This window comes from Ambystoma mexicanum, chromosome 6q (assembly GCF_040938575.1).
Source record: "Ambystoma mexicanum isolate Mex_15411 chromosome 6q, UKY_AmexF1_1, whole genome shotgun sequence".
In the NCBI taxonomy this organism is placed as follows: domain Eukaryota; kingdom Metazoa; phylum Chordata; class Amphibia; order Caudata; family Ambystomatidae; genus Ambystoma; species Ambystoma mexicanum.
The window spans coordinates 1,524,064,983-1,524,087,076 of record NC_090937.1 but is presented as its reverse complement, the minus strand read 5'-3'; positions in this window follow the sequence as shown (position 1 = coordinate 1,524,087,076).

Below are 22,094 nucleotides of genomic sequence, written 5' to 3'. Positions count from 1 at the left end.
AAGTATGGCCTGGGGAGCCAGTCTCCTTTTTACATGGACTATACAGGGGGTTCAACAACCCAATTAAGGCTTGGAAGCTCTTAGCCTATATTGCTAGGCATCAGCCTACCAGTTCTATGCTACAGGAGACTCTTGCAGTGGGACTATGAAGCATTGGCCCTGAGATGGGGTAGCCAACGGTATTATACCAATTACTCCTCTAAGACTAAGGGGGTCCACACCCTTATCCACCGCTGTGTCCTGTTGCAGGTCACGAGTAGTAATGTTGACCCCTTAGGATGCTATGTGATAGTGTGGGGAAGCTCTATGGTAATGAGGTGGGGCTCATTAACACCTATGGCCCCAAAATTGACAACCATGGTTTCTACAGCTCCATCTTTGACATACTCTCTCAGTCCCCTGGCACCCCCCTCTTTTTTTTTGGGGTGGGGGGGGATTTCAATATCATCCTTGATCGGTCCTTCATAGCCCCTAGGGCGAGTTCTGCCGCTACACTGTCACTTCTGCACATTATGCACCAACTGCGCCTCTCTGATGTTCGGCGCTGTCTACTTCCCGTGGCTAGAGATTATGCTTATCATTCCACCCTACATAACACAATGTCCAGAATAGACTATTGGCATTTGTCTACTGAGTTTGTTTTCAAAGTACGGTCCTGTGAGGTTCTGCTGTGCACGTTGTCTGACCATTCCCCGGTTGTCTTGCCTACACTTCTTCAGCAACGATCTTTCCATTTGTGGCAGATGCAATTATCCATGATGCTTGACCCTGGGTTGACTGCTACTCTTTAGGATAAAATTGACGACTTCTACAACATTAACACAGGTTCAGTGTCCCAGTATTCGGTATCGCTACATATTATCCCCACCAAAAATAGCGCTGTATATATGGTCGTTTGGAACGGCCAAGGCGATATTTTTTGGGGGGGGGATAATTTTTGGGAGTTTTGGGAGCAGGGGCTGCAGGGGTGTTCCCCGCTCATTTAAAAATAATGCAGAGGTTGTGGGGGTGTCCCCCCCCAATGTTCCATGTCTTAATATTGCCGCAAAAATATGGTGATATTTTTGTGTGGCGATATTTTTGCTGGGATATTAATAAATGGAACCCAGTATTCCACATTATGGGAGGCATTTAAAGTTTGGATGCGGGGGGAATTGTTGTTGGTAACAGCGGGACCCTTAAGTTGTTCAGGTCTGAGTTGGGCGAGGTGGAACGGCAACTCAGGCAGCTAGAAAATGAATAATTGTGGGATTAAACGAAACATGAAGTTACTGCCTTCTCTTTGGGAGGACATCATTACTGTCCTATTGAAGTCGGCAAGCCTCTGGGGGAGATTGTGTCCTACAGACCTTTGTTTTTAATGTTGATGCAAAGATTTTCGCTAAGATACTCTCTGCCCGGCCGCTTCCCTACATGGCATACCTGATGCATCCAGATCAGACTGGGTTTAAACCCAGTGGGTCCACAGCGCTGAATCTCAGGTGGCTATTTTGCATTATGTCTCAGATCAACCAGCATGCCAGGGCGGTGGTTGCCTCCCTGGATGCTGAGGAAGCATTTGATTCAGGTTTGTGGAGATATGTTTGCTGTCCTCCGGTGATATGGGTTTGGGCATTATTTCATAAATTGTGTACGTCTGCTGTATACCGGGCCAGTAGCCAGGGTTTGCACTAACAATTCCATTTGCATGTGCTACCGCTGGTGAAGGGTATGCGGCAAGGATGACCGCTGTCCCTTCTGTTTTTTGCTCTTACTATTGAGCCCCTGGCAGCATGCATTAGAACTTTGCACAGGCATAGGGGTATCTGCCTACCGGGCCTTCTGCAAGTCACTTTATTAGGGGCAGATGCTACCCTTGTATACGTCGGGGAACCAGAGGATAACCTGGGACCCATGATGGATACTGTCCATGAGTTCACTAGGTATTCAGGATATAGGATTAATAGGTCCAAATTAGAGCTCTTCCCTCTAACGGATGCCACGGCTGTTCCACCAGACTTACTGGGGTTCAAATGGGTCCCTGTGAAATCTTTAAATATTTAAGTATAGAGATCTGCACTTGACATAAATCCTTGTATGCTGATAATCATGCAGAATATCTGCCGATACTCAGGGTTAAATTGAAGCTATGGTCCAAGCTTCCCCTCACTGTATGGTATACTCTCCTTGCACAAGATGATTGTTTCTCCCAAATTTCTCTATTATGTTGTCATGTTGCCATATGGCCAGATAGTGAGTTGAGGTCGCTTACGCTGGATTTTATTTGGTGGATGAGGGGAGGGGGCGTGGCTAGAATTAGCTGGTACAGGTGGTTGAGCCCTATGCACAGGGGGTTTTGGCTGTGCCAGATTTTGAACTTTATTTTTGGGTGGCGCAGGTGGTACATGTGTCCCTGGAGCAATATGTGGTGGCTCCCACTGGCTTATGATCAGTGACTGATATGTGGACTCCTGCTCATTTGATCCATTTGTACTACTGTGAATGTGTGGGCCAGAATATATTGCAGGCTGATGCTCACCACTCCCTACAATAGAGAGGTTCCACTTTGGAATTACCCAGGTTCGCCCCCAACATATGATATGGAGATGTGTGGTGGGTGAGCATTTGACGATTTGGGGACTGATTTCCTGAGGGTAGATTTGTGTCTGTGGAAGACTTTCGTTCCAAGCTGGGAGAAGGCTTTTTGAAGTTACTGCCTTTTTACTGTATCCACCCGTCAGAGGGAAGATAAGTTAGACTTAACTCATCTTTACCCTTTATTTTTATCTTTACTATTTATTTCCACCGCGATGTTGCATTGTAACAGATAGTGTGCAGGAACACCTAACTTCCCGTAAGGATATAGATGGGAACGGCTAACTTTGGAGTTGTTTACAAACATGACTTCATTGCTGTTACGACATGATGCTGTGAATGGACATCGTTATTTTTAGCTAACATCTTTGCTCTCCTTTTTTTTTTTTCTTCAAACAGCGAAGGAAAGATCATGGTAATCGAGGCCTCCTGCGACATATTGGATCGAAATTAAACTCTTAAGGTAAGATTACACACTATTTAGTAGAAGTTGATCAGGAAGTGTAACATCTCATTAGGACCTAAGAATCTTTCACTCTTTTATATCCCGGTTCCATATGGGACTTCCTTAGAACTTCCTATGAAGCTATCTGAACAATCGTACCCAGAATCTATTGAGGAGAAAAGACTTTTGAAACCCTTGACCACATATGAAGTTCTTTCATACTTGAGTCAGAAAATTAATTGACTGGGTGAGTACTATTACAAGGGTATCATCATTACCTAATAAGGCATGTAGATGTTACTATCCTGTAGACACTTATATATCCTTCTGATATGAATTGTATCCACAGGAGGAAGACCACTCGCATATACTCACGACATTTAACAAGAACTAGTTCATCACCAAAGTGGGCTATACCAATGGAATGAATAGAATTCTGTTTTCTTTGTGGAAAAGGTGAGATATTTCGCACTAATTTGTAGTGATGTCAGAAAGGGAAACAACAATAGAAGAATAGAGATCTCATGTAAAGATTATCATTCTTTAGGTGATCACTAATTGATTGCTACCCACATACACCACTTGGCTCAAGTTAGGAGCACCATTTGAGCACTGAAGTGGCCAAGACTTAGACTATAAAGGTAGTTATTTGTTTACATTTGAAGTATACAAATGGTTTATTATGTAATTATAAATATGTATGGGTAGACTTTTATTTTTGATTACTTGTAGAATAAACGTCTTGTCAAGACCCCTGATGAAGAAAATTGCTCTCGAAATGCGCTGGGTCACATGATTAAAGTTAATTGTTAAACATAAGTGCGCTATGTACTGTTATTGGAATATATTATGTAATGATTACAGCTATACATTGACCTAATTTACTTGATCTTGAACTATTTTAAGACTTACCTTCATATTCTTGGCTGATTCATTGGCCTGTGAAAGTGTACAGAGGACGGGTTTTCCCTACTTATGGGATCTTTTTCTGCTTTTCTTTTTTTTACCAATGCCATTCTGTGTGGTATTTCTCTATTCTAGACTTTAATCCAATAAGTGAGACGTATGACAAATACTAATCCATTGTCTGTATTCTTATCTCTAAACAGATCCTTGTCTGTTAAGTCTGTATGCTTCATTAAGGGCTATTACTGTCCTCCATGTTCTTCCATCATCTTTCCCATGAATATTCACCCTTCCCTCTCACTAGATCTTCCTCCAATTCTATGTAGATAATCTGTCCTTCCTCATCATCCGTAGGTATTTCTGGCCAGAACAAATATTTGTCAGGCATTCTCAATAGTGTACCTATCAATCCAGGAAGCCATGTCAAAAATATGTTTACTCCATACAAAAATACTTCTAGGTCTAAAGGAACTATTTGGCCTGTGAAGGCTAATATGAATTCTCTTACATGCATATAATGTATCCCTGGGGTGGAACACACTATCCATTTGTCAGTGAAAGATATAGTCATTTTAAGTGTTGTCAAGTCACATTCTAATAAGTTAACTGCCGTCTGCCAAGGATACAATAGTGGCATAAATACAGCATGTTTTCCTATAGAGATTGGTAATTTGTCAGTAAAAGGAACTAAACATATAGCCCCAGAGAAACCCTGCACATTCATGGCAATGCCAGACATTGGGTATTTTCCCTTTCAAACATAGTAACAAGTCGCTACAGTGTCTACAAGAAACAAAAATGTCTTGCCTCCTATCGCTACCCTGACCCTTGGTTCCTCTTGGGGGTCTGGTGTGACTGATAGTACTGAACACATCAGGCCGCTTTGTGGGTTTTCCTATTGTGGATATACATTTATCCCTGTAACTGTAAAAGGATTTCCTCCCACTACTGTCACACTAACCTGGGTGTGGATACTAATGAGGCTCCTGTAATCGCATTCCATTGTGGCACCATTGATTGTTGTGGTTGTGCTTGCTGGGTCTGTACTTGTGTTTGCATAGGTACTTGCTGTGGTTGACCTTGCGGCGACTGTGATTCCAATGGAACGTGCTGTATTTGTGATACACGTGTCTGATTCTGCATGTGATCTTGGGCCTAATGCTCCTGCAGTTCTGTGTTATATTGTGTAGAATAGCCCATCCCCCCTCTTGGAGCTTGCCAGTTCAGCTGCATGCCCCGCAATTTGTCCTATGCTAACACAATTCCAGTATTGTTGCAGCTGTCCTCCATTAAATCCTCCTCCCACTTGAGACTTTTGAAATCCACCTCCTCCTCCTCTAGGTCCTTTCCTTCTACCTCATAGCCCAAAATTGTACCCACCTTGATATATAATGGTACCCTACAATGCTTGGCTGCACTGACTAACTCTTGTGTGGCCACGCCTTCACCACTCTTCAATACTGCTCATTCTATGACAAATTGTCACAATTGTTTCTGACCTAATTTTACTTCATCCTGTTTTCTATTCTCAGCTTTTATTCTTATTCAATGATGTACAAAAGTCAACTGTATTTCTGGCCATGGCTCTGCTTCCATCACTACCTGTTTCTTCATCTGCCATTGCACTGGTTCAGGCAGTCCCTCACATACAATATGATGGAATAATTTATTTTTGCGCTGTCATACTCGCATAGTCTGCTCTTCTTCAAATGTTGTCAGTTCTCTCTCCTAGAATAGCAGCTAGGTCTTTCATGTCACCCACTGCTATCAGCATTCCTGCTGTCATTCTTTCTAATTCAATCAATTTTCCCACACCTGCAGTCAAACTAGGTAATTTACATTTCAAATGATCTTTGTCCATTTGTGGCCATGGTATATATTGTGGTTGTTCTCCCCCTTTCTTTAATAATGTGAATTGTGCAAATCCTGGTCTACATTCGTACCCACTTACACTTCTTGTCTTCCAGGTGGGGCTAGTTTCATCTGCTCATCTTTCTCCTGCAATAAACCCTAATTTACTTACATAAGGTGGTGCGCGACCGTGCTTGTGGTAATACAGAATATGGTGTCGGTTGTGATCTTTTGGGTCTTCAAAATCTAACCACTTTACCCCTCTTTCTATCGACAAACCACATGTGCCATCTCTTGGCACTCTTTCATTTTCTTCTCTTCGTCTGACATCATTATACCCCAGCTGGTACGGCTGTTGTACCTTTCCTGGTCATCAAGATCTAGTCTGCTTAGGGACAGTGTTCTATGCTTGTCATCATTTTGTCATCTAATCTTCCTCCTGTTTCTTTCAGTGGAGATCCTTTGATGCTCCATCTGGCCTTATTACCATCTTTCTCACTTATTTGTCTATATAAATCTTCAATCCTTTTCCCCTGTGTCTTCTGTCTCATGCTCATCAGCCCATGTCTGTATTCTCGGTATCCCTTGTGCTTCAATTGGTATTATACATCTATTAACAATGTGGTCTATTTTGTCATGCCTTTGTCCCCTACTCCTTCTCATTTCTTTTCTCTTCTCATCTCCCTTTTCTCTTCTTCATCTCGACTCCTTTGCAACCTACGTTCTTTCAATCTGTTTCTATTTCTTAATGTTTCTTCTCTATTCTTTCTCTTATCTGTTCTTCATATCTTTTTCATTCTTCCTTTTACATCCTCTTTTTCCTTCTCTTTCTATGCCCTTTCTCGTTCCTTTTCCTTCTTCTCTTTCTCTAATATCGTCAAAACCCTATCCATCTAATTTGAGTAATATCTGTCCTCGCATCCACTCATTCTGTACTATTGTCACTTCATTGACTTTGTCCTTCTCTCCTTTTTGTATCTTCTATCTCTGTCTGTCTCTTCTTTCATCATGCTCTTTATGTCCATTGCGTGCTGGCATATATTTACGTTCTTTAACCTTGCTTTCTTCTATATTGTCCTCACTACTATAAGCGGGGGGTGCGTATGTCACATTAACATACCTGCTGCTGTTTTTAACTCTTTGAGGATAGAATCACTGCTTGTCCTCAGTTGTACTATCATTTTTAGGAGGGTAAAGAGGAGCCAATGGTGATATGCCCTCCCTTTTATGCTGATTAAGCATCCACTCCTTTTTTGGGTGGGTCTTCTTTCTCACTCTGATACATTTTCCATAGTTCTAAATGTCAAACATTTTCTGTAACTTCCCTGTTTTTGCAGCATGTAAGTATGTTGTCTTGTGTTGCAATACTGTTCTTGATCGTGAACCTTCTTGAGGCTAAGGCATGGAACTTTTTGTCAGCCGTGCCTTTTACCCATTCAGCATGGTAGTTCCTACTCTTGCGTGTGTATCTTGGTAATTGTTTATACAAGTGTGGTAGGGGAGAGTACCTCCCATAATGACGAGTTGTTTTTAGCTGTCAATACTCACAGGTCATTTTATTCTGTTATTACATTATTCAATTATATCACAACAATCAATTTCGGCCAGCACCATCAATCTCCGCCTATTATCCCAAAATGTCCTCCAACACAATGTCCAAGCCTGCACAATAGTATTTTCTTTATTTCTTTGTTTATGATTCTATCGATTCATACTATCCTGCTTTTATTATTGATAATCTTATTTTATTCTATTTTTGTCAACTGCTACCCTCCTTTGATTGGCACTAATTGCTTATTTTTTAGGGTGTGATAACCAGTAAATTATTTACTACTGTTCTATCATTTTAGCCTAAAACCTATCTTATCACAATCTAATACAAAACACGTCAACTTTTTACAGTAATATTTTTCACAACTCCAAACAAAAGTGCACAATCATTTCTACGCTAGTCTTCTCTACTGTGTATAGTAAAAGTACCTGTTATCTTAATTCAGTCCATTTTGGAGTGTCACGCATCCTTCTTTGGCCTTGCAGCAGGAATTGCTTAAAAATACTCTGTTGCAGAGTTTGATGCAGTCCCTTCTATCTTCTTAAGACTAGGAAAAGAGATACAATGTGTAGTGTGTGGCAAAATAGACTGGGATACCCTAGCGGTTGCAGTCAGGTAAGTCTAAAACCCAAAGGCTGCAGGTGGTTGTGGGTATTAAAGACTTTAAAGAGCAAAAGATTGTACTGAATTTTCTAAATTCCAAGATATGTTTTCTGGAACGATAAATGTGTGTAAATCTATTAGCCACATCTATGGAGTGAGCGAGCAAGCCAGTTCAACTTTCTTCCCGTCCCGATTAAGGCCAACCACTTGCCAGCTTTAAGGATCAGCTGATGAATGGCCGAAACACAGTTGTGTCGACTCCCCTTTTCCCAGTGTGCAGTGTCAACACTGTAAATATTGTACTGTTATGTACCACGTTCACATGTTATTTGTTCACCATGATCCCAAGATTCTGTAAGGGGTTATACATGTCCACTTGTACTTAGATCCAGTTAATTTTACTGGAAAAACATCAATGTATTTTCTACAAATATTGTTATGTTATCAATTTGTGTCCTGTTGAAAAACAACCTTGAAAATGACGTGTTATGCTTTTTTAAATAATTTGGCAAAAAGCCAAATTGTCTATACTATATATATCTAGAGCAACGTCTTTCATTGTGTAGGTTCAATTTTTTTGAATGTACATAAGTTGAGACCCACTGATCATTTCTTTGTTTAGTTTCAACCCACCTGGGTAGATCAGGGCCAAGCCAGGAGCCCTTATTTTCACTATATCCAAACTGGCATACACAAATCTAAGAACAAATTGAAAAATCTGAAGAATATTACAGCGTTTAGAACTGGGTTCAAGGATTCAGGGAAGTGCTTGCACAAACTAAAACATCTCTTCTTGAGGCAAACCACACTTTCTCCCTGAAAATAGAAAGCAAAGGAAGAAATGAAGGGGCACAGGAGCTATGTGGCAGTGAGGCACTGGATTTGAGGAGAATGACACAGGGAGTAGGAAAGGCTAAATAGGAAAGGTTGATGAGGTTAATGAGGAACAGCAGGAAAATGTGGATCCAATTACTACAGAGTCGGATGGCAGAAAGACCACTCAATGTCTCCTGAATAAATATTTTAATGAAAAATCAGATTTGCTTTACAAGAAACGCAAGCGATATCCAGAGATCATTCAAATCAAATGATGTGAGTTTCCTCACTGTGGAGGAAAAAAATAATTACAATTGGCCAAAAAACAGGTGAGCAATTTATGGCAAGGAGGAATATGATTTTGATTTTTTAAGTTGTTTATTAATATACTTATGGCCGAATGGCTGTATGTATATATATATATATATATATATATATATATATATATATATATATATATACAACAAATTTTACATAAACCATCATGACACAAAATCTAAAAGAGAAACATTACAATGAAGCATACAATATCACCATGTCTTAAAATAACCAATATTTAAAATGGTTTACAGTTTAAATTGATGATTTCCTACATAGCTACAAGCTTTAAAGTTGCAACAATACCATCACTAAAAACTATTAAAAATATCCACTACACGTAAATAAAATAACACCATGTAGTATATAAGGTTACAATCGTCACCTTTCATGAAGTTTTGCCATATATTGGAAAGATTGTTTATATCGATCATGTCGTTATATGCTTTAAGTTATTTTAATCGCAGTTCCAACAGCTATCACAACATAACATCAAGTGTTCAAGACACTCTTGTTACTTCACAACCGCATAAGCAGCACATTCGCATAACCCTAGACAGACCTAGTTGTCCACCTTTTGTTTCCAATGCATACATAAAAACGAAAAATGTTTGGGCTAGAATAAGCCATAATGTATTTTGGCTTAAATACATGTTCTAGCCTATATTGACAGTATGTGCCACTGTGAGCTTTTGTCGCCTGTTCCATAATGCAGCATTCCATGGCAATCTAAATTTTGGTCAAATCTGTCAACTCATTTAATGTGCATAGTTCGAAATTATGCCAAGGGTACCCATAGTTTTGCACTTCTCTGCTTGTTCAAAGGCCTGCACATAGGGAACAAGAATTGTATAATTTTCTAGGTGGATGAGGTTTTCATAGCACATCACCAGTCTTCTTATAAATACGTACTCGATACACCTCACATCAAAATCAAGATATAAATATTCAGCAGATATGTTTATAGGCAACTGCAAAAGCTTGCGCAATAGCATAGCTTCAAACTTCCTCATTTTTAAAAAACATATCTATGACCCTAAATTTCAATTGCGTACATAAGCATGGCACGAATTTTAGTTGTATACAACATTAGAACCGTGAGGTGAGTAGCCACTATTTCTTCCTATAAAGGCACTGATCGCACTTGCTGATATTAGGCATTTTTCTTTAACTGATAGCCATTGTCTCTCCCATCTTAATTTATCATCTACTATAATGCCAAGATATTTATAATGATGGACTTGATCCAGTTTTTCATTATTCAAAAACCAAGCCTTATTATTTTGTTTTGGTGTTTTTACTGGGAAAATCCTTATTTTACTTTTGCTGGTGTTTATCGTGAGATCATTTAATTTAATATAATCAGCCAGTGCGTCTAGCAGCTTCCGTAGGCCAACAGGGGTATAATCTAACAGCAAATCGTCGGCATATGCCAACCAACCCACAAAGGAAGTACCAACCTTTAAAGGGCATGTCGATGATAACGTGAGTGCTTGTTGCATGTCTGCTAAATACAAGTTAAACAGGGTGGCTGCCATCATACAATCCTGCTTAACTCCACAGCTGGTGGGTATCCAGCCAGACAGTTTTCCATTTGCATCTAATCTGATGCGTACTGAGGTGTCAGCATGCAAAAGCATCAACATTTTTAAAAGGCCCAAGGGGATCTTCCAGTCACCATAATTGGTTCATAAGGACGGAGTCAAACACTGCCGGGAAATCTATGTATGCGCAGTGTGCGCTCGACTCTCTCCTTTTCCTGGCATATTCAATCGCTGATGTTAATATGACTAGGTTATGCGTGGTGCTAGACCTTTTTCTAAACCCAATTTGGTTTATTGGTAGGATATCATTAGCACTAATCCACTCATTAAGTTCCAATAACAATACCTGTGCAAACATTTTAGAGGGATTATCTAACGTTGCTAGCATTCTAAAATTACTAGGCTCATCCCAAGCTCCTTTTTTATACACTGTCAGGATATGTCTACCTTTTCAGGTTTTTGGTATGCTGCCTGTGCTTCCTATTTCTGCAAAGAAACACTTGTGTATCATATCAAGAGCATGTGGAGGACAGTAGCCCACATCACGGGGGCCATTTTTAATAGGTTGTTGCACACTCCATCTGGGCCAGGGGCCTGTGAGTTGTTCATGTGTTTGATGATCTCAATTATGTCGGAGACTGTTGCCTTGCAAGACCAACTGTTGGTTGGAAGTGGGACAGCCTCACCATTACATTGTTGTGTCCTAAAGTGGATGTAATAGGTGAGGTCCATCTCTTTTCTGTAATGCAATTTATGGACAAATGTCTTTTTCTGGCACTGCAGATCACTTGCCATACACATGTGGAGTTGCGCGACTGTGCGTGAAAGGCAATTTCCATCGCTCAATTTCACAACTATACAGATGCTGACGAAGCCAGCATCTGTAAGTGGCTTTGATTAATTTCAGCTTAGCGGAGACCATCTCTGAATTATAACCAATATGAATGTAGGAGATCGCTACTGCTTTCTCACTCATTTAAATAGATCTGCCCAATCTTGTCATAATTGAGGGCTACATTGCTACTTCTTGGAAGGTTGAGGAGAACACAGAGAGGGAGGTGATCTCTCTCTCGTCTCTACTTACGATGCCCATATCAATCATGTACGTAAGAACACTAGTATTTACAATTAGATAGTTGATTGTGGAGGTCGAGTGTCCATCGACACGCGTGGATGCCATTTTTGCATCGCTCATAGTACTCCCATTCAACATAGTTAGCCCATGCGATAACATAATCTTACCCCACAGTTTGCCTTGTTTATTTGTGTCGCCCATGGTAACAGGTGATGATTTATACATATTTGGTTGCTCACAGGCACTTCCTGTCACATCAATTTTTGCATTTGTCACCCATTATCCAGACTGGGTATTCATTGAATAGAAGAGGCCCAATCTTTTCTCTTATTGGGATATAACATAGTCAAGTGAATCGAAAGATTTTGACCAATGCGAGCTGAAAACTCAGACAATGTAATGGACATGGAAGAATCGCTACAGATACAATTGGGAAATATCAGTACTTCATCTACAAGGAAGGTTATCACCTCAATCCAGCAAAGATCAGCGAGTCATGCTGAGCATAATTGGTCTGAAATAACTGATATCCTACATGGCCAATCTAAGAGCTACAAGGACATGAATTGAGTGGTGGATTATTGTACATGGCAAATTATCTCTAATGCTACTCGAGAGGAAATGCACATCTTTTTAACAAAGATATTAACTATTTGTTCCAGGAGAAATGTATATTCTACTACTTCAGGAGAAGTGGCTATTACTACATAAGCCTCTTTCAGATGGATATAAGATGTTTTGTATTCCAGCGGAGAAGGAAGTGAGGGGTCGACCTTATGGTGGTCTATTGACAGCAATAAACTCCATTTTAAAAGTAACCTGTGAACAGTGGGATGCAAACCCGCAGAAGGTGTTGGCAATGAAACTTTCTTATAAAAAACCTTCTGAATTTATATTGGAATCCCTGTTCACTAACTGATGCTAATCTAAGTGCAATTCATTAAAACTGTTTGATTTATGGTATGGATCGCATAAAGGAGAGATAACAGTGGCATGTGATTACAATTCCATTTGTATCTTGGCCTCCTATGCTGTTGATGAGCCATATCAAATAGTTGAAAAAAGGTGGCGAATAATAGCTGAGCTGATGAAAGCTTGGGACTGTATGTAGCAAATGGTCAGCTAGGGGTAGATGCACCGGCTAAATATGCGTGGTGGAGATGTGGGAACAGCTCACTAATTAATTATGTGTTTGTATCAAGAGAGTTGTATATCATCTGTGCAACGTTCAGGCTGTGTCCTTCACTAGCTAGCGACCATGATTATCTGTATCTCCAATTAAGGATGGAGTCACGTGGAAAGTTGAAGTTAGCGACCATGATTATCTGTATCTCCAATTAAGGATGGAGTCACGTGGAAAGTTGAAGCTAGCGACCATGATTATCTGTATCTCCAATTAAGGATGGAGTCACGTGGAAAGTTGAAGCTAGCGACCATGATTATCTGTATCTCCAATTAAGGATGGAGTCACATGGAAAGTTGAAGCTAGCGACCATGATTATCTGTATCTCCAATTAAGGATGGAGTCACGTGGAAGTTGAGTTCACATGCACACACAAATCTGATTGTGAATTGACAGATGACATGAATTACTTGGTCCTCTAGACTGATAATGAATATAGACTGAATAGTCCAGAATAAGCAGCAAGGTATGATAAACAAGGCTATACTCATTGAACATTCAGTGTCATTTATATCCTTTTTAAGGTCCATGTGCGTCTTTGTTTCATTGTGCCCCTCATCGTTTTGATGAGGAAGTTGAGAGCAGGAAAAAAGAAATCCAGTCCAAATGACATCATTTAAGGCATCAACATTCTGAAGCAATACTACTCTGTAAACAATTGAAATAAAAATTGGGTATTGGAATTGGATTTCGAAGTTTAGTTTTGTAAAGGTTTGTATAAAACAAAACAATAAAAATAAAAAAACAATTGGATAAAATCCCCACAAAATGATCACGTACCAAAATGATGCAGTGAATATGTTAAAGGCCTTTCAGTGAGAAAGCTTTTGGGACTTATTAATAAGGAGGAATTCTTCCAGTCAGTTGCCCAAATAAAATTATTTCCCGTATGTTGTTATATGGAATAAGGAGCATAAAACGGTAGAAAAAAAGATTGTGCCTATTTTTTTTTAAAGACATGTAGGACATTGAGCAGGCCATTATAAAGCCAAGCTCTTCACGAGCTGTGAGACCCAATGGGATTCCCATGGCACTTTTTAAAGGAAATCCAATGGCATGGGAGAGGATTCCCTATGACTTATTCAATAAGGTACTGAGATTGAAAAAAAGACTCTGGCTTCATGGAAAAGACCAATAGTGATTAGCACCCAGGCGGGGGGAGCCAGCAAATCAGATGGCTAGGAACGCAGGCTTGAACTGCCGGTACAAGCCTGTATTCCAAGCCGCCTGATGGCCGGCTCCCCCACCGCCATCTTCTCCCCACCCTCTGTTCCCTTTTCTTTTTTTTTTTATCCTCACCCCAACCCCCTACTTACCTTATTTTGGCCGTGGCCAGTGGCACCACCACATCTGCTCCTTCCCTTTGTCTCCCGCAGACCACCATGGAAAAGGAAGAGGAGCTCTGTACGGAGCCCCCGCCTTTCCTTTTCACGCCGACCATCTTGGAAAGGGATTTTCCTTCGTACAGCGGGACGCTTTTTTCTTTTTTAGCACCCCTCGGTACTGCTTTGTCAACCTGGGGTGCTAAGGGCCTTCATCCCCACAAAAGGAGCCCTAACCAAAGAAATGACGTATAGAGGTCCGTGGCAGGCGTGCGTCCTTGCGCCTACATTATTTAACCTGTATATTGTAGCACTTATGTTACGTGAAACTTTTCCTCCAAATTTGTGTCGACACCATATCCGCCATCTAGCATATGCGAATGACATCATTGAGATGCATACAATGCAGATAGGAATGCAGCGTAATGCCTTATCAAGGTTTATGTGCAATTTAGAGCTTGAAATAATAATTTTCAATTCTAAAAGTGCCAGCTATAGGAATTGTGAATGGTTACTGAATAATGACATCTTTGAACAGGTGAGGTCGTGGAAATGCCTCGGTGCATTTTCACAACCTCACCGCTCTTCCGCTTGTGACTGTTTTTTGAGAACTGCAGACAAAAGTATTTGCCGTAAGTGGCACGGATGAAAAAATAGATAATAAATACAGGAAATTCTCAATCTTGCCATGATTGGCTGTCTGATGTATGGGGCTGCAACTAAGCTAATTTGTCTCCAATGCGATCAAATCAAAGCCAAGATATGGAGAACAGCATTGCAAGTGCATACAGGAGTACCACTAGCATCTGTATGCTACGAACTGAGCTTGAAATCATTAGAAGCATGCAGGCAATGGAAAACTTGACTTCTATTCTAAAAGGTGTCGATGCCTCCCATAGGCTTTCTTGTTACCAAACTATGGGCCTCATCACGAGTTAGGCGGTAACGCCGGCGCTAATAGTGCTGGCGCTATCTGCCCTACCGCCAAACCCACCAGCGCTATTAGCGCGCGATCACGGGTTTGGCAGATTTGGAAATCCCCATTCCCCATTGAGCCCATTTGGGAATGCCCCATTCCCCATTGGGCTCAATGGGGAAATTTCACGCTCATAACGCCGGCGGATTTCCCGCCGGCTGTATGAGCGCGAATTTTCGGCGGATGTCCCCCCAGCTCAGAGCTGGGGAGAAATCCGCCGACGCCCTGATTTGGCAGACACTTAAATCCGAAGGTAATAGCGCAACTGCCAGATTTAAGGGTTACTCGTGATGAGGCCCTATATGATGTAATGACAAAAACAGGCGGGCCCTGCATTTCTCTCTGTCCATGACAACACTCAAGGTTGCTTACCTGGAGACGCAGTTAAATCATTGCACCTTTGATTAAACAAATATTCAGCATCTGTGTTTGGAACAAGACGCAACAGTCATTTCTCTCGCTGACAAACCAGTGTGTCTTCCTTTCTCTTTCAGAAGAGGCATGCTGTTCCACACAATTAGGGACCAAGAAACGAATCTGTTGGTCATATCAGCGATGCATTGGCTTCTACAGCTTCCGAGTAATTGCATGTAAATGTGGATAGAAATCAAGTAATACTGCATTGATGGATCTCAGATAGAGCGGTGTGAGAATGACAGCAATGAAAGTGAATTCTAGAGTACTTAAGTGCAGTGCATTACTTGACAGAGCCCGCCCTGAAGAAGGACCTAGTGTCCGAAATGCATTGTCCTGGGCTTCGGCTAATTACTTTTGAATCAATTTTTAAAAAATTTTTTTTTATTAAAATGATATAGTTTATATATAAACTTTTCATTTAAATTATCATACACATTTCATTTATCGTCAGTTTACAAGATTTAGAAAAAGAAAAAAAGAAAGGCAAAATTCACAGTGCTGACTATATGCTTCATTCTTGGTTATAATCTAGAATGTCAACCAGGAATTGGACGATTGTGAAAATTAATTTTTTGTTTTTGCCTCCAAGAAGCTTTAGCCATCTGTTATCTCCCTCCTCTTGATGCTGGGCAATGTTAAATGCTTCTCCGCAGAGGGTTCTCTTGGCGGATAGTGCAGGGCATACCATGATTAAATGTTTGAGGGATTCTGTGGCATCTACATCCTTGCAATATCGACAGAATTGTTCATCTTTTGGTACTTTGTGGATGTGGGCTAGTCTTTGTCGCGTCGGCAGGATGTTAAAGCAAAGTTTCATGAAGATTGTCCGGATAGTAGGATCAGGAAAGAGTGCCAGATACTGTGGAAGTTAATTTAGGGCTCGTATGTCAAATGAAGAAAGTAAGTTCATGTTATACCTAGTTTTCTCTTCTGTTGTTTTGTGCCAATCATTGCGTTGCAGCTTAATCTTTGAACGTTGTGGCCGTTTGATGAGCATTTCGACAGTAATGTCTTCTTTTACCATGGCCAAGAAAAGTCGTGACTTCCACTGTTTCAACACTGTATTCATTGCCTGAGGCATTTCATTTAGAATTTGTAAGGCTGGAATGTGTTCCCCATTTATGATTTTTCGTAGGAAATCTAACTGCTTCGAAAGAACTAGTGAGGCGAGAGATTGCAATGCTACCTCAAAGCGAATTTGGGGCATAGGAAAGTTCTTGGGGAGATGCAAGATCTTACGCCAGAAAATAGCTTCGAGCTTTTGCCAGTTTATGAGGGTAGGTGTAATCATAGCTTCACTCCCATAGATAATTATAGGGATGACTTTCCGGCGATAAAAGGCTACAATTGGTTTGAGGGAAAATTTGCCAAAGAGCTTGTGTAGCATCACCCCTTGTCGGGCTAGCAATTTAATTTTAGTCTCCAGTGTAGTTGCCCAGGCTATTTCTGCCTTATGTTGGTTCAGCACAACACCTAGGTACGTGAAGGTAGTTACACTGGCCAGTAGTTTGTTATTCAGTGTGAGATTCGGTGTCCTATATCGATGCTTTGTTTTTTGATAAGTAGTTAATGACAATAGTTTTTTTATTTTATTTGTATTGATCTGTAATTCGTTAGCTTTCATGTATGTTTCTGTCATACATAGATTTTCCTGTAATCCTGAAGTTATTTTATCAAGGAGAACTATGTCATCAGCATACATCAAATATGGGATCGGAACTGAGTTGATTTTCGGTGGATTCAGAAGATGTGATTTGATATTTGAAGAATAGTCAGCTGTATATAGGTTATATAACGTTGCTGCCAGAGGGCAGCCCTGTTTTAGACCATGCCAAGTTGTTATAGAGTCAGTAGTGGTTCCTTCTTTCGTTAATCTAATCGATAATTTGAATCAATATAATTTGAATACTAGCAATTTTGGACTAATTGAAGATTATTGCAGCTGCATCTCTTTAATGAAAGACACTTATCTACTAGAGACTGTATATTTGAAGTAGTGTTCACTACACAATGGGCATCTCCATGCTCAGTGAGAGTTTCACTGAGCAACCCTTGCCTGTTCTGCATCTCTCTATCCCATTCATTTAATGGATGGAGGAAATGCAGATTCTATTGGGACATTAACAAATCCATGAAAAAGATCTAATGTTATCCCCTCTCCAAACGAAACAGAAGCTCCAACTCAAGGATTGCATTAACATTAGAGATTCCGTTATGAAGTATAGGTTATTCGAATGTTTCCATTTGACAGAGAAGGTCCCTATTGTCAACTTACCTCAGGACATGAACTAATAGAAATAGCAGATTGAATTTCCTGAGGTTTAGTTTGAATCTTCTCCAAACTCGAGACATCCTCCGTGCTAGAGCGCGGCTATTAAGCTCCTGCAGATATTGTAAAAGGGAGGATCTAGGCGTGACACAGGAACATTCAATCACGGCCTGGCCCCCCTCTACTAGGCAAACGTGGATTATGGATGATTTTTTTAGGAAATTGTGATGGAATTTAAAATGGATATTGGTGATTTGGTGATTAATTGTAATGCATGTGTTCATCAATTTGGATAACTTTGTACCTATTTTAGACGGATAAAAAGATGTAATTTTGTCAAAGGTTTTGTATTAAAGCAAAACACACATTAAGAAAAAAAGCTACATACTTGTGCAATATCTTTTAATGTGGATAAATCGCTGGATTTGTAATTTGAAACCAGCCTGCTGTGACGTATTCTTGTGTATCCATCAGTGCATTGCTTCACATATTGTATGTTGGAATAAAACACATATATTTGTACGCATTTATTTTCAGTTTTGAAGGTGTATTAACAATCGTTTGATGTTTACGCATACACACACACAGAGGCACCTTTGGTGTAATACAGGGGACAGGCCTTCATGTTGCAGGTTCAAATCCTGGCAAGGCTCTTCTCTTCATCCTCTCATCATCATAACATTGAGTACCATTACATTGCTAACCACTTTTTATCACAGTGCTTAGAAGCCAGCCGGGAGGAGGGCGATACTAACAAAGTTATAGAACAACATTTCAGTCTAAAACATATTTAAAAGCTGATTTCAAAAGTGAGTTTGGGATATTATTATATAAATTAAACATTAAAAATCCCGAGCAAATAGCACTCGTATGGCAGCTGTTTGAAACATGGGCGTAATGTTAAGGTTTGAAAGTTTTATACAGCAGAGCATTTGGAGGTGCCCCGCCTTATGATGGCAGCAGGGGGGGCTATGGAAGACACAATATAATTACTGGGGAATTTGAGGCTGTTCATGAAATATGAGGCAAAACCTATTGGCTTTTTCCAATGTTTCCTCTAAAATGTTTCTTCAACTAAGCCCCTCCATGTAACCATTCACTGCCCTCTTTTCTTATTGTTACATCCTTTATTTTGCAGTGAGCATATCTCAATTTGTGACATAGGTAAATGTATTCTTACCTTCACCTCGCACAAGGAACTGACATACTGTAGTTTGCTTAGGTGAAAGGTTTGTAAAGGGCGCCATCAAGTGGCAGTTTAGAGGTACTCTTTCTCTCAGCCTAATATTCGTTGATGAATCGAGACATCGTTTTGTTTGTGGAACAGTTGAAACCCAAAAAGAGCAAGTGTTCCCAGTGCAATCAAGCCTTGTCATATGTGGTCAGCCTGGTTCTTTAAATAAGGCACTCAAAATGTGGAAATACAAGGATCTGAAATGGGGCCCACTAACGCCCGCGTGGCGCACCTCTGAGACATCTCTGCATGTATCAAATGCTGAATGTTTACATAGATCCAGACCTGCCTACATTTGAAAATAAAAAACTGAGATTTCTGCAGCCTGGAGAGTGCGCACACCTTGCAGCACCCATAAATACTGTAAAATATTCGCTCGCTGAACTCTGGGTTAAAATTAATGGGCATGTATAAAGACACGGTCATGCAAAATGAACATTTCGTATTAGGAATCTGAAAAGAATAATGCAGGAATTGAAACGTACTCGCTGGGTAAATATAAATGTTCCAGTTCTGATATTAATTAAAAACAATTGCACAATTGTATTCTGTTTTATTATATCATCTATTCAGGGCAAAAGCAGGGTTCGCAAATTTTTCATTAGAAGTCTGAGTGAGAAAAACATTTTGCTCAGGATCGCAACTTTGAGGTAAATGATGAAGCCGGGATTTGAGACCAGTCTGCAGTTTAAGCACTTGACTGCATATCTTCTCAGTTGTAGTTGGTAAGAGTAGGCGTTAACGTTGGCTTTTAAGAATTCCCTGATTTAGAATAATGACCAGCAGAACAGAAATCCCAATAAAAATCGTTTGACAAATATAAATCTTTATAGAATCGTGTTAAGCAAAAACCGTATAATTTTAGCCTTCAACTCCCCCTTGAAGAGGAATTTAAGTTTCAGAATGCAAACTAATGCAAGCTAAAAACATGACCTTCACGTTTTGCAAATGTGCTGCCAAAACTTAACGCTCCATAATAAAGTATATATAACATTCATACAGTTCACCATTGCACTTAAAGGTACATCAAGGGAAAGGTAATCACTTTTCAGATGTCTTCGCCTTAAGCGCTAAGAGAAGAGAGATGCCACAAAGGGAACAGGGTCTTATTTCAGAGCTGCTATGGGATAATACATTTCTCAATAGTGATATCAGAACCACCATTTCTTCTCCATCGTGTTTTTCTCCTAAACTGTCCCATCCACCGGTGTCGCCTAGTGGTCAGCAAATCGCCAAAACGCCAGAAGGCTCCAGTTGTGGAATAGATTCCCCTTACGATACATCTAACTGGCCTGATTATAAAGACCATTTATTGCAGGGACTGGGGGCATGTCACAATCTGGAAGATTTCCACTCTTGGATGACGTCAGTTGGGAAGAAAGTAGCTGAATCTCGGTCTATTCTACAGAATTCTGCAAAAGACGAGGCCAATGTGATTGTAAAGTCTATTGGCCATCCTGGATTCCATCAAGGAACTCGAGCAGAGATCATTGCTTCTATTCATCCAGCGATGCCCTCACAGATCATAGTAGTAGCCACGATACTAGTCAGGGGCTGGAAGATCCACTAAAGGACGTCTGCCCCAAATATCAAGCCTTTGGGACATTTGATTTCCATCGGCCACAGGGATCCTCGACTGAAAAAAACAACAATGGCTAAAATGACCGATCCCACTTTAAGGAGCTTTGTATTGGGCTCTAGAAATATTATAATGTTGAGAAACCCTCTTTTGTTAATCAAGAGAAGCCCTAATGAACAAAATCTTAGCTGGGCTTAATATGAAAGTGGCTCCCAATTGTTTTAGAACCTCAGATTTTAGGGTTATCCAGAGAATCCACAATGAGAACTGTTGTAACGAAGACGATACAGACTGTATTGTGGTGGGATGTGGTCTGAGTAGCTTACCTACGTTCTTAATAGAATCACTAAATTCAATCATCTACCACAGTCGGCAAAACTGAACATTGTGTTGAATTGATCCATGGGTTATAGTTGCATGGATTGTCCTTCTTCTTGCATTTTAATTTGTCTCTGTTATTATCTCCAATTCCCGTGCCTATCTTTAGATTCTTGTTGTTATTCTTTGTATGCCTTGTTGCGCCATCATGCCTGCGGGACAATTGTGCGCGGTATAAATAAATAAATGTAAATGTGATAAGTTTGTCTCCTTTATATGTTCAACTAGACATCCTCAATGGTTAGCCCCACATAACATGTTCCATCTTCTCATAAACAAAGAGGAGTTAATTGCGTAAATGCCCCAGCGGGAGCCATGTGGACTTTGCTGCCCAAGCAGCTTTGTATATTTACTCTGTCACAGGCACCCTTTGATTATTGTAGACAGACAGCAACTATGCTGCATTGTATGGCAGCCAGGGGAATCCCAGAGGTTTCATACTTTTATTTGGAGAAAACCATGAAAACCCAAAGGTTCAGTGGAAAAATCCAGAGATTAGTCAGGTCTGCATAGAACATACCTGATGTCCGCTCTAATCTACGCATCCACCAATACTGGGGCCGGGTAACGTCTTGTCTCTCAAGATACATGGTTGGAAGAGTCAATTCAGTTTCAGACCTTACCGTTTTTCTTTTACCAACGTATTTTAAGTTTGGTTGCACCTTAATACCCTAGTGCTGGCGCTTATGCCCCTGAGACAATCATAAACCGCTCATTAACCCTTCATAACGTTCCCACCCTTCGCCCCCATTGCTTCTCCCCTTCATCCTCCCCATCACCACCAGAACAAGCAAGCACCATAACTGTTAACGGCCTTGCAGGAACTGTGCCACTTGACGTGGCGTGTATGTTTGTGCAGGAAAGTCGAGGTTACATTCCAGAATGGGAGTCCAGACCTCAGTAAACTGATGTGCCACCCCCTCCTTGGCAGCTGTGACTTTCTCTGCCACTAGGATGTCCCAGATCATTGTCCACCACTGGGAAATGAGAGGGCCCTCAGCGGTCTCCCAAGCCCGGGCGATTGTGATCCTCGCCGCCAACACAAGGTCGGT